This window comes from Schistocerca gregaria, chromosome 7 (genome assembly GCF_023897955.1).
Source record: "Schistocerca gregaria isolate iqSchGreg1 chromosome 7, iqSchGreg1.2, whole genome shotgun sequence".
Lineage (NCBI taxonomy): Eukaryota > Metazoa > Arthropoda > Insecta > Orthoptera > Acrididae > Schistocerca > Schistocerca gregaria.
In genome coordinates, this window is record NC_064926.1 from 120,465,264 (window position 1) to 120,484,386 (window position 19,123).

The 19,123-nt window shown below is 41.9% G+C and overlaps 1 protein-coding gene across 1 annotated transcript in view; it reads left to right on the forward strand.

Annotated features, from left to right (window-relative positions):
• The first annotated feature begins 362 nt into the window (after positions 1 to 362).
• The window catches only part of LOC126281651 (broad-complex core protein isoforms 1/2/3/4/5-like), a 204,511-nt gene continuing 185,750 nt past the window's right edge, over positions 363 to 19,123 (forward strand). Inside the window, exon 1 of the mRNA XM_049980788.1 lies at positions 363 to 438. The gene's annotated coding sequence lies outside the window, so the exon portion shown is untranslated. The remainder of the gene's footprint in view (positions 439 to 19,123) is intronic.

Consider the following 19,123-nt stretch of genomic DNA (forward strand, 5'->3'; position numbering starts at 1 on the left):
AATTGTGTAAGCAGGCTGCCTCGGCCCCTGATAGACAGGCAAGAGATGGGCGGTGCCGCTACAGGGAAACACCCATGTAGCGAGGGAGGAAAGGAGGTGCCGGCGCGCCAGTAGTGCTCTAGTACTGCACTCGCGTTCGCGGCGCTCCAACCAGCCACCAGCCACGGGCAGCCCCAGCCAGCAGCAGCTACACGCGTGCACAGTGCAGGTAGGATGTCGGGCAAGCATGCGCGCAGCTGCTGCCGCGCACATCGCCGCTAGCAGCTTCCCAGCGTCGCGGCTGCGGCCAGCGCTCAGTTTCGGCTCATCAGCCACTCAGCGAGCACTGGTCGGCGCATTCACACTTCTCACTGCAGGCAGAGTCATGCCGAGATTTTCTCGTCATGTGAACCGACTGCTCGTGACATACTGTATTCGCCACGGCGACGGGCTGTAACGGTACTGTTAACACTTCCACCTTACGTGTAAACTCATACTTTAACTAGTGATTAAAATTCTTCTGGGTATTATGCCACGTCATTGCTAAAAACTAACAACAATATATATATATAATATATAGCCTATAGTATATATGTAATATATAAATTTTATATATTATATATATAATATATCTAATATTATTGTTGTTAGCATTTAGCAATGTCGCGGCATAATACCCAGAAGAATTTTAATCACTAAGACACCGGCCACGGAAGCCTACGTTCTTATATCATCATTTAACTGTTCAGTAAATCTCCGCTGATATACCAAACGGTAATACGTTTGTAAACGAATATAATTGTCCATGTGGAAAAGTCATGACTCGTGAATTATTCTTCATTCTTACATTCTTTACGAGGACGACTTCCGGTTTTATTTTTAGAATGACTTCTTTGTCTTATTAATTAACATATGTTTCTGTCAGTTTTCATGAATTTTCTGCACGGCGGCTCCTGGAAACCATTTTCCAGTGTGTGTGTGTGTGTGTGTGTGTGTGTGTGTGTGTGTGTGTTTTTCTTTTTTTGTCTATTGTGGCTTTTATATGTTACCTTTTCGATGTCTTAAGCTCTGCATTATTTTTCTGCAGAAAGAAATCAACTAGAAATCCGCAACTAAAAATTATTTCCAGATTCACCACTAACTAACGGAAAGATACGTCATTAACTGCTGAATTGCACATGTACCGCGTGATCAAAAAGTCAGTATAAATTTGAAAACTTAATAAACCACGGAATAATGTAGATAAAGATGTAAAAATTGACACACATGTTTGGAACGACATGTGGTTTTATTAGAATCGAAGAAACACCTCATATTGCTAGACGCGTGAACTATCTTTAGCGCGCGTCGTTTGGTGATGATCGTGTGCTCAGCCGCCACTTTCGTCATGCTTGGCTTCCCATGTTCCCAAACCTCAGTCCGTGCGATTATTGGCTTTGGGGTTACCTGAAGTCGCAAGTGTTTCGTGATCGACCGACATCTCTAGGGATGCTGAAACACAACATCCGATGCCAATGCCTCATCATACCTCCGGACATGCTTTACAGTGCTGTTCGCAACATTATTCCTCGACTACAGCTATTGTTGAGGAATGATGGTGGACATATTGAGCATTTCCTGTAAAGAACATCATCTTTGCTGTGTCTGACTTTGTTATGCTAATTATTGCTATTCTGATCAGATGAAGCGCCATCTGTCGGACATTTTTTGAACGTTTGTATTTTTTTGGTTCTAATAAAACCCCATGTCATTCCAAGTATGGTTCTATCTACATTATTCCGTGATTCATTCAGTTTTCAAATTTATACTGACTTTTTTGATCACCCGGTATATTACGTCACAATAATATAGCTGATAGTGTTTATATCAATCATAATTCTTCTAGTACACAAAAACCTATTGTGTGTGGAAACATATAAACGAATATCGTGACTGGCAGCAGGAAAGCTATTTACACAACCATCGTTACTACAGTCACAGACTTTCACGAGCTGTTTGCAACGGGTAAAACAAAACAAGGTTGAATGATCAGTTTATAATATTTGGGTTCAAAACAAGAACTTAATGTTTTTAAGCTGGTAAATTAAACTCGTTGTTATTGAACTGGTGTGTGTAGTCTCTCTGTTTGTATGTTTGGGAAGGACAATATCAATTTCTACAGCGGCGTAGACTACTCCCACAGCGTAATTTCGCACACACAGGCATGTTACTCTCCTGGTAGAGAAGCAGCTGCTGACTCCGACGGTCACCTGTAAAATTCTTTAAATGTAGTGGAAAGAAAACTTCCGTAGGATCTTCTCGAATTGGGATACTGCCAGTCGCATTTGGACATTCGATGATTGCCTGCGAGTAATGAGTTTGTTTTAGCAGAGTAAACTTTCTCCGCTTTTGACCACGTTATTGAAGCAGATTCTACATCAATCACCAGGTATTCGAAGCCCTATACAAGCTTGTCGTACATTACAGTTCATCACCTTTGAAATGCGCCAGACTGGGTTATGGCTGTTAGTAAACTCCACATTTAACCTTACATATCTCTTGTGAATCTTAAAAAACACAAATTATACAATATGGCGGCTACCAATGACTGTTTCATTGGACATACTTCATACACGTCCTCTCGTTATCCTCTCTCGCAACAGTCAGGTCACATATCGATTTTCTTACATTTCTTCGCCCGCCATGGAGCAACGCTATCAAGGAATAAATATTTTGCTCGCGCAGGCGAAACGCGTTGCCTCACGATATATATTAACTTTGAACCAATGAATTGAGGATGATTATTATTTGATTAACTCTACCTAACCGGCAGTATGGGCGAAGGAATAATATTAGCCTCAGATCTGAATGTGGTCAGCAGTGATCCGGAGTTATCATTGCAACTGGGGAATCCCTGTATTCCCGCGCTATGGCTTCCCTGCCGCAACACTTTAACACAGTCATGAAAGAAAGAGTTAGAAATATTCATTATAAACATTTCATTGTGTTCGTGTCGTATGTATTAATTATAAATGTTTCATTGTGTTCGTATCTTATGTATAAGGTAACCGAAATTTAATTTTTCTCGTGGTTTTAATTCATCTGTTTGGTTATATGGATCATTGCCAGCACCATTTGAAACAAAATAAACAATGTTAGCTGTAGACGACATCTGAAACCGGTCATTGTAAGAACGAAACTAGTGGTGGGATTCAGCAATAATAGAAGACGAAATAATTATTACTCTTTTTATTTTTCGTCGACGTTACTCGTCACCGGCATTCTATTGTGAAACTGATTCACGATTGCGGAATGATGTGGAAGAAATTTTTCCTTACAATTTCTGTGAAGACATAGGGCTCTTACTTCAACAGTTCCACACACATTTAACATATTGTTGGTTTCGTTAGAAAATGAACCCAAAAATTAAATTAGCTCCCACGCTCAACAGAGCGTCGAACTCTTCAAACATAGCCATCAGACGTTTAGAAAGTATTTATTGTTAAATTAATTCTCCGTGTTGGACTTTAATTTCGGCTAAAGTAAATTAATATTATTTTTTTACGGAATTCTACTCTCCAACCTGCCTCGCCTGATGTGAACTACTTATTAGTACACAAAATCAAGCATCATCGATGAGCGTCTTGTCTACTTGTCTGTAGAGCGTATATCGCTATTCCTCCGTGACTTGTGAACACTTACAAGTCTCATATATGGAGTTAGATGTTAAATTGTAAGTGCAGCAGTTTTTTCACGCATTTTAAGTCAACAGCACACCTGGATAGTAGTGATGTAGAGTACTGGTGACCAACTGTGCGGTAATGTGGTTTATATTCTCAGTTGTTCTTCGAATTACGGAGAACGCAACGAGGTCTGGTACTGAACCTACCGCGCGACCAAAGGCTATGAAGTGTTCCCACACCAAAAAGCAGCGGCAATCGATTAGCTTGTTTATAAACTAGTCAAAAACGTGAATACATTAAGCATGTTTAAAAAAATTTTCCCGTTATTTTTATAACTACTAATAATAACTTCCATAAAAATCAACGGTAGCCAAGATCTGCGGCTTTATATGCTCTACTTTTAAGTTACTCATATGGCAGCTGTTCTTGAATCGAAATCTGAAATATTTACTTTGTTTTATTTGGTGGAGAAATTGCGGAAGTCTGTAGTAACTCTGCTTCGGCAGCAATATCGTTGTTGGTATAGCCGTAGTATACTTTAGATACGATCAAAATCTTTTTGGATTTTCTGACAGGTTTCGAGACAAATTTTATGTTGTGGGAACTATTATAAGCATCTCGCACTGAAATCCGCGCAAAATTTCGAGATTCTGCAAAGAATCTCCAATCTTAGAGATTTTGCGTTCGTTTAAATTTGGCATGCTTTTTTCATTGTTTCCGAAAAGTGTTCTGATCAATTTTGTGTACCAAGGGGGATCAGCTCCGTCGTTTGTTAGGTTATTTCGAATAAATCTCTCTCTTAATGTAGATATTATTTCTTTACGTTGCAGCCACATGTAGTCTACACTTACATTGTTAATTTGGAAGAAGTGGAGGTCGTCTCTCAGGAAGGCGTCAAGTGAACTTTTATCTGCAGTTTTGGATAGGTGTATTGCATCGTTTATTTTTAAAGCATTTGGGGATTACAATATTAAATCTCGATAGTACAACGATGTGTTCCCTAATCAATGTATCTCTTTTGATGCTCGTTACTAGCTCAGGATTATTTGTTGCCAAGAGGTCAAGTTTATTTTCACAAACGTTTGTTATTCGTCTGGGCTCATGAACTAAACGCTCGAAATTATTTTCACAGAATGCTTTTAGCACAATGTCGGGTGATGCTTTATGAGTACCACAGAATTTGAACATACAATTTCGCCAAATATAGAGAGTAAATTAAAGTCACCACCAACTATAACTGTCGGGTAAGCGTTTGTAATTAAATTCAAGCCTTCTTTGAACCTTTCAGTAATTGTATCATCTGAGTTGGAGGTCGGTCAAAGACTCCAATTATTATTTTATTTTGGTTGTCAAGAATGACTTCTGCCCATACTGACACGATCAATCTACTTCAATTGTCAAGAATTTTTCTACATCTACATTTATACTCCGCAAGCCATCCAACGTTGCGTGGCGGAGGCACTTCACGTGCCACTGTCATTACCTCCCTTTCCTGTTCCAGTCGCGTATGGTTCGCTGGAAGAACGACTGCCGGAAACCCTCCGTGCGCGCTCGAATCTCTCTAATTTTACATTCGTGATCTCCTCGGGAGGTATAAGTAGGGGGAAGCAATATATTCGATACCTCATCCAGAAATGCACCCTCTCGAAACCTGACCAGCAAGCTACACCGCGATGCAGAGCGCCTCTCTTGCCAAACATCTCCGTAACGCTATCTCGGTTACCAAATAACCCTGTGACGAAACGCACCGTTCTTCTTTGGATCTTCTCTACCTCCTCTGTCAACCCGCTCATCGCACTGAAAACTGTCAACGACCCATGGAAAGCCGTTGTTTCAGTGACACCTTTTGCACCATCTGCTAAGCCCATTTCGTGTCCATTCAGAGTGTTGATTTGTCTGGGATGTTTTCCTTAGCCACTCATAATAAAAATGCGTGATTTCAAGAGCGGGCGTCGAGGTTCTGCCCTCCATTACATTACCGTCAAACAAAGGAAAGAAATGTGGATAATGTGGGTTGTGACGACTTTCCGTTGTGTCAAACACCTACAGCTTCGTTGGGCAGAACTGCGATGAAATCTGGCGTCAATGGGACATCATAAATCCACTTTACACGTCACAAGAACCTGCGAGCATTGCCATTTTTGTCACTTGAGTCGACGCTTGGCTGTTTGAACCATCGTCGAACCCGAATGTGATATCGCAGGGTGCCACGCTCTTGCACCATAGTAGACGATGGTTCTATGCACCTTTGAGCCAAATTTCAAACATAAGCATCACAATTACTAGTTTTCGGATAAGCGATTCTTTCATTCTGTTGCGGAGTGTATTTTCATTTGGCGTCTGAATGTGAAAATCATCCTTCTCATTTCGGTCAAGGTTCCTGTTCTATTTACATGTCCTATTACATTAGCTCAGTCAATTCAGTTTCTTCTGTGGATGTTCGTACAGCATCCGTCACGTCATTGCTGTGATGGATGTTCTGCATCGTTGTTAGACCTTGCACCCAGTGGTCTGATTCTGTCATCTCTGCCTGTTGCCTTTTCCCTTCTTGATCTTGCCATTTTGTTATGAAATGTTATCCATTATCTGGTCTGTAGTAAATTCCTGCTTCTGCCTTTGCTCCGTGAAGATTAAATTGGATACTACATCCTGGCGGGCTATTTCTGTTGGCCCCTCTATCGTTATCCTATCACGGCCGTCCTTAAAAGTTATTGTGTTGTTCTCTCCTTCTATGTTGCACTTGACTCTGGTCGAACGTGAATTCTAGTTTGCCCAACACATCCGTGAACATTCTGAAGTCATCGTTGCATGTACCGATCAGAGCTTGTTAATATCTGATCGCTAACTTCATGAAGCAGAATCTGATGTTTTTACTAGCACTACAGAGTACAAGTAGGAAGTGACACTTTCTTAGCAACGTGTCGAAAAATTCATAGGGCCCCTCTGTCCTAACACTTCCATATCCTTGCACATTACTATGTCTTCCTTTAACTTGTACCTGTGTTTCCTTAGACCTATAAATCGCAAAGAAAGACCCCATCCCAAACGCCCTGTTAGACATACAAGTTAAGTGTCGTGGACGTCTTCCTTACTGATGTATCCCCTTCTAAATGTACAAACAAGGTGTCCAGTTTATATTGTAGTGGGCATGGTGGTAACAAAGACAAATCAGATTGATATATCAAAGCCTTGGGGTGAAACGAATGTCCTCTTACGCCTGCGATTCATTTTTGGAAAGGGCGTGTTTCAAATCAAACACTTCTTTCTCTCTGGTGCACGTCCTAGCTACTACAGTTCTCTTCCTCGCAGCTTAAACTCTTTGCGAACTTGTTACTGCCACTTGATCTTGCGTTGAACTCATTCATTTCACCTACGTGTGTCCTCGTTGATGGCACACAATTCTGTTTTATCCTCACGTTTGCTTACAATCCATAGACTTGAGTTACTTGTTCTCTGAATCTATCGACTACTGGATTCTTAATTCTTGCGCATTTTTGAACTGTAGGAGGGACTGAACTTTTTGATGCCCCAGTGGAAGCTGCGTTTCAGGAGTCTGATGCTGTACTTCAATTGCGGAATTATCGCTTCGTCATTTCTGACTACGTGACTATAGCTGCTCTACAGTTTTGTCTAGTTTGCTGAAGATATATTTTTCAGTCTTTCATTTTTCTTCTCTGTCTAGCCTATGTGTTCCGCCTGCTCTTCCTGCCTATTGCTAATCTCGCTCTATGGCAACAATTTGTTCTGGTTCAATGTTCGTGTCTTCCTAAGCCCTTTGTGTCTCCCAAGCCATTCTTTCAGCCCCTTTTATTATTTCCTAACCTGTGCAGCTACATATTTACTTCCTCACCGTTTTACTGACCTTTTTCGTTTCTTCGACTGTTATTATCCACTTTTCCTTCGTTTCTTTTGTGACTGCTTTAGCTTCCTCTCTCGGTGCTTTATTTCTGTTTCTCTTTCCTTTAATTTTCCTCTTTTAATTTTGCGTTCTTTCTTGCATCCTTAGACACTCCCTTGCCTCTTCTGCCACTCTCCTAGTTTCGTTTGCTTCTATCCTAGTCTTCTTTACTTTCGTCATGTGTTCCTCCACTTCCTTGTTTACCCCTAACGTCGCTTTTTTTTCGTAGACGCCAATAATTTTTGTGTAAAATTTCTGCAGTTCTCTATCCTGTCCTTGTCGTTCCTCTTCTCTTTAACTTAAAAAGTGTAAAATGGTACTATCTGTGCCTCCAAATCATCTGTTGTAGTTGGAGTTGAAACCAGTGACATGCATTTTATATGTGCGTGACCGACCTACCACTTTCCACCACATCTTAGCTTCAGTTTCTTACTACAGCGTCAGTGTGTCGTGACGTGACCTGACCTCTCCCTCAGTATAAACAACCCACAGTGCCAGTTAATTTCATGCTTTCTTTTCCGTCTGTTTCATTTTTGGATGCTCTACGAGGTGTCTGTTCTGTGGGAAAGTATATCTTCTCTTCCACTATCTCTTCTTTAAGCTGACTGTGTTCCTTTTTTTTTACTGGGTCACCCTTAGCCTGATCACTTATTAGCCTCATTTGGCATCTCCTTTTCATATAAAAATGAATTACTGACTGACTGACCTGGCCAGGGTCGCTAATTTATGTGAAATCATCCTTCGTTATTATTGAGGGTAGGAAATGATGCTGGTGAGTTACCTTCTACCAGCGGACCATGCAAATGAAACAACGGCTATACAGTTAATGAACGCTAGTATTTGGTCCAGCAATGGATCAATGGGTGGGGGTAATCACATAGCTTCGTTAATTATTCAAAGGTACGACCTATTCCTGAGTTTATTAGCACATGTCGGTTTCTTGCAAAACACTCCTAAATAATTTAGTAAAAGTTACTCCAGATGTAATAACAATTATGACTCACATAAACTAGATAAATTGGAAGGATTTATGCTTGGTAATGTTTAAGAAGGGAAGCATGTGATGTAAATTCAGGTCTCAAACATATTAAATTTTAAATGTCTCAAATCCATGACTCGACAACAATGACTGCATTGATGTTTAAGATATGAGTGATGTTGTAGTGGAACGTTGTCAGCTCCAGTACCAAGATAGAAGCTAACTGTGAAATTATTGATGGTCATGAAATTCATCGTGACCTATACTGCCGGTGCTGTCTGCTAACCTTACCGTCTTTGGAGTGAAAAAGTGCTAGTTAAGCGAGCTACTAATTGCTAAATAAGCAAGATTGTGTGTGCGTCGCTGCTGCATCGCCCATGGAGGAGATCTGACTCATGTGCCTGGTAGCGAATTATCCACCAGCAGCATCGTGCCCACAAAGTATCCCAGTTGCGCGTGGAAGACACGAAGTACAGCAAGAAGCTTCTAAACCGAGTATAAAACACAAACTGACTCTGCTCCAGTCAAAGCCCGAAGTTCCTCTTCTGCGGGCATGCCTGAAGTCACTCAGGCCAATATCCGAAATGAAGTTAAAAGTACAGATTGTGTCACTTCTGCGGGCATTCCCCTCGACTCAAGCAGCAGTTACCAGCCAGAAAGTAACATTTTCGTTACATAAATTAAAGAAATTCTGTACTCCCACTCTGTAAGACACTGCAGTCCTTCCAAGTAGGGGTTGTAAAACCTCTGAGCCAGAAACTGGCGTCCAGAGATTGCATGTCACGATACTCCAGCCAATCCAGACTTGTAATAGCTTTTCTGTGCGCTGCTATTTCTAGATCTAAAGATTGTACTTTAATTCCAGTCCTAGCAGGAAGGTCGGCTATGTGACCGGCTCCTTTCTTAAAAATGATGATAGGATATGTTTAAAAGATAATTCAGGCTTTGACATCCCGTGCACTGACGTTCATTCATAATTTACGTCTTACACTAGGTCCTGGGTAAATCACCACAGTAACAGATAGCTGGGACCCTAGACTGGACATGTGAGTCCATTAAAAATGTTCCGCTGCTACTATCATTCTATACAGAAATACCAAACATAAATGGAAACGTTTATAATCCTGCGTCTTTTATCTTTCGAATGGCTGCTAGTTGTGGAACGCTTACGTCATTGATCTGCACCTCCAACTAAATCACATCAGTTGCCCTACTTCCGGATTCCTCCGAAGTCGTAGCGAGATGGCGGCTCGGACTTTCTTAGCGATGAACATGAAAAAAGTTTTTGCAAAGTTATTGGTACAAGTAAGGTGTCCATTTATCACCAAGTCATCGTAACTCAGCAAATATTTTATACTCATTGTTCGAACATAATGTATATTAAATTACTATCTTATTGGGAGATAAAAAACACTTGTAGCTGGATTGATACAAATTATGACACTTCTGTTAGTAATGGTAGAGTTTTCAAAATTAATATCTATTCGTAATGTAATACAGTTCCCCAGGCGGATCTCCGGATGGGGACTACTCAGGAGGACGTTGTTGTCAGGAAAAAGAAAACTAGCGTCCTACGGGTCGGAGCGCGGAATGTCAGGTCCCTCAATCGCGCAGGTAGGTTACAAAATTTAGAAAGGGAAATGGATAGATATACTGGGAATTAGAGAAGTTCGGTGTCAGGAGGAACAAGATTTCTGGTCAGGTGAATACAGGGTTATAAATACAAAATCAAATAGAGGTAATGCAGGGGTAGGTTTCATAATGAATAAAAAAATAGGAATGCGGGTAAACTACTACAAACAACATAGTGAACGCATTATTGTGGCCAAGATAGATACGAAGCCCACGCCTACCACACTAGTACACGTTTATATGCCAACTAGCACTGCAGATGAAGAGATTGATGAAATGTATGATGAGATAAAAGAAATTTTTCAGATAGTGAAAGGAGATGAAAATGTAATAGTCGTGGGTGACTGGAATATGATAGAAGGAAAAGGTGAATATAGAATGGGGGTAAGAAATGAAAGAGGAAGCCGCCTGATAGATTTTGCACAGAGCATAACTTAATTATAGCTAACAATTGGTTCAAGAAATATGAAAGAAGGTTGTATACATGTTAGAAGCCTGGAGATACTGCAAGGTTTCAGATAAATTATATAGTGGTAAGACAGAGATTTAGGAACCAGGTTTTAAATTGTAAGACATTTCCAGAGGCAGATGTGGACTCTGACAACAATCTATTGGTTATTAAATGTAGATTAAAACTGATGAAACTGCCAAGAGGTGGGAATTTAAGGAAATGGGACTTGGATAAACTGGCAGAACCAGAGGTTGTAGAGAGTTTCAGGGAGATCATTAGAGAACGATTGACAAGAATGGGGGAAAGAAATACAGTAGAAGAAAAATGGTTAGCTTTGAGAGATGAAATAGTGAAGGCAGCAGAGGAACAAGCAGGTAAAAAGACGAAGGCTAATGGAAAGCCTTGGGTAACAGAAGAGATATTGAATTTAATTGATGAAAGGAGAAAATACAAAAATTCTGTAAATGAAGCCGGCAAAAAGGTATACAAACGTCTCAAAAATGAGATCGTCAGGAAGTGCAAAATCCCTAAGCAGGGATGACTAGAGGACAAATGTAAGGATGTAGAGGCGCATTTCATTAGGGGTAAGATAGGTAATGCCTACAGGAATATTAAAGAGACCTTTGGAAAAATGAGAACCACTTGTATGAATATCAAGAGCTCAGATGGCTACCCAGTTCTAAATAAAGAAGGGAAAGCAGAAAGATCGAAGGAGTATACTGAGGGTCTATACAAGGGCGATGTTCTTGAGGACAATATTATGGAAATGCAAGAAGATGTAGATGAAGATTAAATGGGAGATATGATACTGCGTGAAGAGTTTGACAGGACACTGAAAGACCTAAGTCGAAACAAGTCCCCGGGAGTGGACAACATTTCATTGGAACTACTGATAGCCTTGGGAGAGTCAGCCATGACAAAACTCTACCATCTGGTGAGCAAGATGTATGAGACAGGCGAAATACCCTCAGACTTCAAGAAGAATATAGTAGTTCCAATCCCAAAGAAAGCAGGTGTTGACAGATGTGAAAATTACCGAACTATCAGTTTAATAAGCCACGGCTGCAAAATACTAACACGAATTCTTTACAGACGAATGGTAAAATACGGGGAGCCAAAGGATATTTACAATTTGTACAGGAACCAGATGGCAGTTACAAGACTCGAGGGGCATGAAAGGGAAGCAGTGGTTGGGAAGGGAGTGAGACAGGGCTGTAGCCTTTCCCCGATGTTATTCAATCTGTATATTGAGCAAGCAGTAAAGGGAACAAAATATAAATTCGGAGTAGGAATTAAAATCCATGGAGAAGAAATAAAAACTGTGAGCTTCACCGATGACATTGTAATTCTGCCAGAGACAGAAAAGGACCAGGAAGAGCAGCTGAACGCTTTGGACAGTGTCTTGAGAAGAGGATATAAGATGAACATCAACAAAAGCAAAACGAGGATAATGGAATGTAGTCGAATTAAATCGGGTGATGCTGAGGGAATTAGATTAGGAAATGAGACACTTAAAGTGGTAAACAAGTTTTGCTATTTGGAAAGCAAAATAACTGATGTTGCTCGAAGTAGATAGGATATAAAATGTAGACTGGCAATGGCAAGGAAAGCGTTTCTGAAGAAGAGTTATTTGTTAACATCGAGTATAGATTTAAGTTTCAGGAAGTCTTTTCTGAAAGTATTTGTTTGGAGTGTAACCATGTATAGAATTGAAACGTGGACGATAAATAATTTAGACAAGAAGAGAATAGAAGCTTTCGAAATGTAGTGCTACAGAAGAATACGGAAGATTAGATGGGTAGATCACATAACTAATGAGGAGATATTGAATAGCGTTGAGAAGAAGAGAAATTTGTGGCACAACTTGACTAGAAGAAGGGATCACTTGGTAGGGCATATTCTGAGGCACCAAGTTAGTATTGGGGGGCAGTGTGGAGTATAAAAATCTTAGAGGGAGACCAAGAGATGAGTACACTAAACAGATTCAGAAGGATGTAGGTTGCAGTAGGTACTGGGAGATGGAGAGGCTTGCACAAGATAGAGTAGCATGGAGAGCTGCATCAAACCAGTCTCTGGACTGAAGACCACAACAACATATGTATTCGTCGTTAGGTCATGCGGTTTGGGGACAAAATCATCATGGTAGATGTTGTTTACTGATCGTCTACGTCATCATCTGTAATTCCAATTAAATATCTCCAGATAAAACATCATTAAAACATGACGCAGCGTCCAGAAACTATTCATATAGCGTTCATAACACTTAGAGCAATTTGTTTATTGATGTACTATAAACGTTTCTAGAAAAAGACATCTAATACTGTATTTGCGTTCTGCCTTGGATTATGGCGACTGATATTCCACTCGCAGGCAACGTCGCTATTTCTTTCCGCTCTCTCTGCCAAGCGAACATTTGTTGAGCTTGTATTATCAGTATTTCACATCACATGTACAAATACCTTTATTCCTTCCGATTATGGAAAATACCTCGTCTCGGTCACTCTTAAGTTTCAGTGCTTTTTTTTTACGTTGCACTTTCTTTCATTTTATTTGAATTAATACAATTCAATCTTTCCAAGGTATCTTCAGTAAGCATAAAAGGAAATATGGTCAGTTCGGTTCAGCAAATAACTGAATATCCATTCCTTAAACTTTTCTCTTCTTGCTATTGTTTAACACTTTTCTTCTAGGAGTCCTCCGCAAATAAAATACGGTATGGTTAACAATGAAACATCAGATCTTTACGAATGGAAATCTGAGTTTACTTAAGTGAGATGTTGAAAGCCAGTCCACATCAAATTTTGACGTGCTGGAACATTGTTATCAGAAGTCTGAAATTAAGTATACGTGAGGGTTTAAATCGACCCGCTATTCCACACACCATGTGAGCACACGCCGCATCGCTAATACATACAGCAACAGCAAGTAGCTAACATGGAAGTGAAAATGATATTCCACACATGCAACGCAATATATTTATCCTACTGCCAGACTGGTGAATGGATTACAATTGCAGTAAAATGACAAAGAAGTAAAAGTACAAAGTGTGTATGATTGACACGGTACAACGATGTTCTTATGTCGAGTGTATATCATATGGTTTGTAGAATGTGTACGCACAAAAGGTGAATGCTGCAGGTCTGTACATATGAATCGAAGAGGAATCCATATATACTATAAAAATGGAGGTATATACAGACTGTCTATAATTAAAGCTACAGTTTCAAAACTGTTCAGAATGACGTCAAATTTGGACAACATAACATTAATGTTGGGGGAAATGTCATGGAACAAAAAACAATCTAACAGAGATTTTTCCAATAGATGGCACTGTAAGCGCCTTGACATAAATGGGGTCTGCTACAAATGACAGGTGAACCGCAGTATGAAGCTTACAGTTTCAGTTGCACATTTCGGCATCTGTACTGTTCAATGTGCTTCACTGCAGATGTCCGGCAGTCAACAGTTGTGACACTGTTAGTTAGGTTAGCCAATACAGCACAGCAACGTCCACGTCGGAGGGGGAAAATCGGTTTTTAATTGTGCTGTGGCAAAAAATCGCATAGAAAACAAATAGACATCAGTTTTTAATTGTTCTTGGGCCAAAAACCACATGAAAAGCAAAATAACATCGCCGCTTCTTAATTGTCGTGAGACTAGCACCAGACATGTTCGTTATGCTGTCCATCGTTTCTTGTCTCAAGCTGAAAGTGGGAAAAAGCATGTCTGACAACATACCAGAGTGTCTCGGGTGTCGCGCTCAGAGCACATTGCGAAACACGTGCCTTCAGCTACGTTCATAACTAGAGTACTGAAAACAACTATTTTAGATAACCCCACAGCCAGAAGTCGCAATGATTAAGACCAGGTGTTCTATGTGGCTAGGCTGTAGGGAAATGGCGGGTGATAATTCCTAGCATTTTCGAAATGTCACTGCTGCAGTCGCTTCACTGCCTGTGCAGCGTGCGGAAAAGCGCCGTCTTGCATAAAAATTGTCCTTCCCACAGATCCACACTGTTGAAAGGTTGGAAGCACGTAGGTGCGCAGAAGACTTCTGATAGCCTTCACCAGTGACGGTACAGGTGACAGGAACCGCAGGACTCATCTCCTGTAAAAAGTACTGCGCTACGATAACAATGCCGCGAAGCATCACCACACAGAATGAAGTCATACCGCCTCATGTGCGTGTGATTTTCGCATTGAACATGTTCTACAAATCTGCGTTTAGAAATGTCTTCTAAACTGGAAGTTGGCATTATCATTCACTGACCACTTCCATGCGAGGAAGAAGTTCCAAAGCAAAATTTTTCTTGCTGGCAGGTCGGAAGGAAGAAAGTCCTGAACACGGGTGATTTTTGTAGGGACAGCAATGTGTGATGTTTCGTAGGATTTTATGCACCGCGCTCGCAGGCATATCCAACGTTCTGGCACACTGCACTTCAAAAGAACCTGTCTTTTCGGCTTTTGTGATCATTTTCCCAAGACCCTCAACAGACACCAGACCAGTGCCTTTTACAATACCCTTGAGTGTCCGAAACTTGTGAAGACTACTAGTCGACAGTTATCGTTCTTATAAAACAGCTTCACCAGCAGTGTGCGGTCCTCATGGTCCCGTTGGGAGTCTCGGAGGCAAACAGGGGAGCAGTCGTGTGCCGTGCGTCCGTTGGCGTGCATATTCTGTCGCGTACAACGCCATCTATTGATCAAATTTTCGTTAAATTGTATATATTGTCCACAACATCTTGCTAGATGATTGTTGCAGTGTCTGTGTGTTCATGGGTTGCATTTTTTCATATGACTTTTCAAGCCAGTGACAACACGGCACCTCTTGCCGCAATTGTCCCAAGTGTATCTGGCTGCTGAGGCAGGAGCAGTGGTAGCATTGCGAAGCTTTTTCTGCCTTAATCTGTCTAACAAGCCTTCATCATTCGTCGACATTCCAAATGATACATCATCACGTCACTCTGGTCTCATGCTAGCCCATGCTCCCCATCTGCTTGTGTCGATTCCAAAGCTCTCCATATCACATTCACAGGAGTCCTTGAACCTCAATACAGGACGTCCTACAGGTCTTTTGGCTATAGAGATCTCTCCAAGCATCACCTCACGTGGCAATCGGTCAGGATCCATACGGTGGACGTGTCCTAGCCAGCGGAGTCGTCTTTGCTTCAAGATAACTGAAATACTCTTGCAGTTAGTTTTAGATAATACTGCTTCGTTGGTCACTCCGTCCTTCCACGTTACTCCGAGGATGGATCTCAGCACCGCATGTGGAAAGCATTAAGGCGACTTTCCTGTTTAGCATAGGTAGTCCATGTTTTCGATGCATACAAAAGGATGCAGAAGACGCAAGTTTGATATAAAAGAATTTTGGGGGTCAAAGAGAGTTTGTTGTTTTTCCAAACACGTGTAGAGAATTTGCCAAAAGTTGTCGCAGCTCTTCCAATGCGAGCATCAATTTCCTTGTCAACAGACATGTTTGATTCTATAGTAGATCCAAGATAGCAGAAGAAGGCACATTACCTCAAGACATGCGAGATGCAAATATAGTAACAATCTATAAGGGAAAAGGCTATAGAGAAATATCTCTTTTGAGCGTTGCTGGAAAGGCGTATGGAAGAATAATTCTGAAGAGACTGGAAACCTTGGCTGCTCGGATCTACCCTGAGTCACAGTGTGGATTTCGAACTGGCAGATCCACAAATGACATGATATTGACCCTGCGCCAACTACAAGAGAAGTGCCGCGGACACAGAGTGCCATTATATGTGGCTTTTCTTGACCCAAACAAACCCTTTGACACCGTCAGTAGGGGGGACTCTACAGCATATTGGAAAAAACTGGATGTCACCCTACTTTGCTGTCTTTAATAAGATCTTTTCACGACAATATGTGTGGCTCTGTAATCTTCGAAGGCAGTGCATATAAACCATTCAGTATGAACTGTGTCGTACGACAAGGCTGTGTGTTGGCACCTACACTTTTTGGAATTTTCCTCTCGGGCCTGCTCCAAGTGGCTTTCGAGAATTGCAATGTTGGAGTACATCTGCATTATATATATACTGAAATGTGTGAAAAACGGCTGCATCGTGCAAGAAGTTTTAATTTATTGCTTGTTTGCTACTAACAGTATTCAAACATATCGAATACAGTAGCAACGTATATCACTTGATGTATCTGCGAAATTATATTATTGCAAAGCTCATAGTTCAGGAGGTATGACGTCATAAACATTGAGGTACCACAAAAAGAAACTGCATTGCGAAACTGACTACAGATACAGGTGAAATATCTGCACAGATCCCTCTGAAATACACTCTTGGAAATGGAAAAAAGAACACATTGACACTGGTGTGTCAGACCCATCATACTTGCTCCGGACACTGCGAGAGGGCTGTACAAGCAATGATCACACGCACGGCACAGCAGACACACCAGGAACCGCGGTGTTGGCCGTCGAATGGCGCTAGCTGCGCAGCATTTGTGCACCGCCGCCGTCAGTGTCAGCCAGTTTGCCGTGGCATACGGAGCTCCATCGCAGTCTTTAACACAGCGTGGACGTGAACCGTATGTGCAGTTGACGGACTTTGAGCGAGGGCGTATAGTGGGCATGAGGGAGGCCGGGTGGACGTACCGCCGAATTGCTCAACACGTGGGGCGTGAGGTCTCCACAGTACATCGATGTTGTCACCAGTGGTCGGCGGAAGGTGCACGTGCCCGTCGATCTGGGAACGGACCGCAGCGACGCACGGATGCACGCCAAGACCGTAGGAACCTACGCAGTGCCGTAGGGGACCGCACCGCCACTTCCCAGCAAATTAGGGACACTGTTGCTCCTGGGGTATCGGCGAGGACCATTCGCAACCGTCTCCATGAAGCTGGGCTACGGTCCCGCACACCGTTAGGCCGTCTTCCGCTCACGCCCCAACATCGTGCAGCCCGCCTCCAGTGGTGTCGCGACAGGCGTGAATGGAGGGACGAATGGAGACATATCGTCTTCAGCGATAAGAGTCGCTTCTGCTTTGGTGCCAATGATGGTCGTATGCGTGTTTGGCGCCGTGCAGGTGAGCGCCACAATCAGGACTGCATACGACCGAGGCACACAGGGCCAACACCCGGCATCATGGTGTGGGGAGCGATCTCCTACACTGGCCGTACACCTCTGGTGATCGTCGAGGGAACACTGAATGGTGCACGGTACATCCAAACCGTCATCGAACCCATCGTTCTACCATTCCTAGACCGGCGAGGGAACTTGCTGTTCCAACAGGACAATGCACGTCCGCATGTATCCCGTGCCACCCAACGTGCTCCAGAAGGTGTAAGTCAACTACCCTGGCCAGCAAGATCTCCGGATCTGTCCCCCATTGAGCATGTTTGGGACTGGATGAAGCGTCGTCTCACGCGGTCTGCTCGTCCAGCACGAACGCTGGTCCAACTGAGGCGCCAGGTGGAAATGGCATGGCAAGCCGTTCCACAGGACTACATCCAGCATCTCTACGATCGTCTCCATGGGAGAATAGCAGCCTGCATTGCTGCGAAAGGTGGATATATACTGTACTAGTGCCGACATTGTGCATGTTCTGTTGCCTGTGTCTATGTGCCTGTGGTTCTGTCAGTTTTATCATGTGATGTATCTGACCCCAGGAATGTGTCAATAAAGTTTCCCCTTCCTGGGACAATGAATTCACGGTGTTCTTATTTCAATTTCCAGGAGTGTGTAAAGGAAATTCTGAAGCATATAATCGATTTTTCTTTTAATGTAGAGTGATCTTAGTACGATTTTTATTATAGTCGCTGCTATTTATTTAACATACTTATTACTATTAAACTTATTTTTGATAGATTAAAACAACTATGACCTCAATAAAAACGAGGAGGAAAATGTTTGAAATACGGAGCTATTGCCATAAACATCCTCTTGGAATACTGTGCTCTCAGTGTCTCCTGGCATCTGAGAACATTCAACATATAGTTATGATGTTAAGAAGAACACTGCTGACTACTTGTAAAACCGTTGTTTACTAAAACACAACCGGTTTCACGGCTTAAAGTCGCGTCATCATTTGTAACAACGCTGAAAGATCGTAGTGTGAACTAACGTCAGTGTGAAAAAGGATTGTTGACTTTTTAAAAATATCAGTAATGCGATATATCGAAATTTGCTAATATCTCAAAATCGGCACTGGATAAATCGAAAAATTATCGATATGTCGACGGAAAAACTATTTACGCACCGGCCAAAGAAAAATATACGCTGTACATTGTAAATATGCTGCCAGTTTTAGAGCTTTACATTCAAGTAATGATCTATTGTTACATATCCTGTACGTCAACAAACTAACAGCCTGATTATCGCCCTGAGAGCTAGAAGTGAGTAGGAAACGATGCACGTTCACTCTTGGCGAAAACCACTTCGCTGACGATCGTAACTGCAGGTAAGTAGCACAACAAAAGGTTTCTGATGCGTCCGTCGTTCGGTTTCGTCACATATGGCACTTGTCTGGAACACTTCATACCGA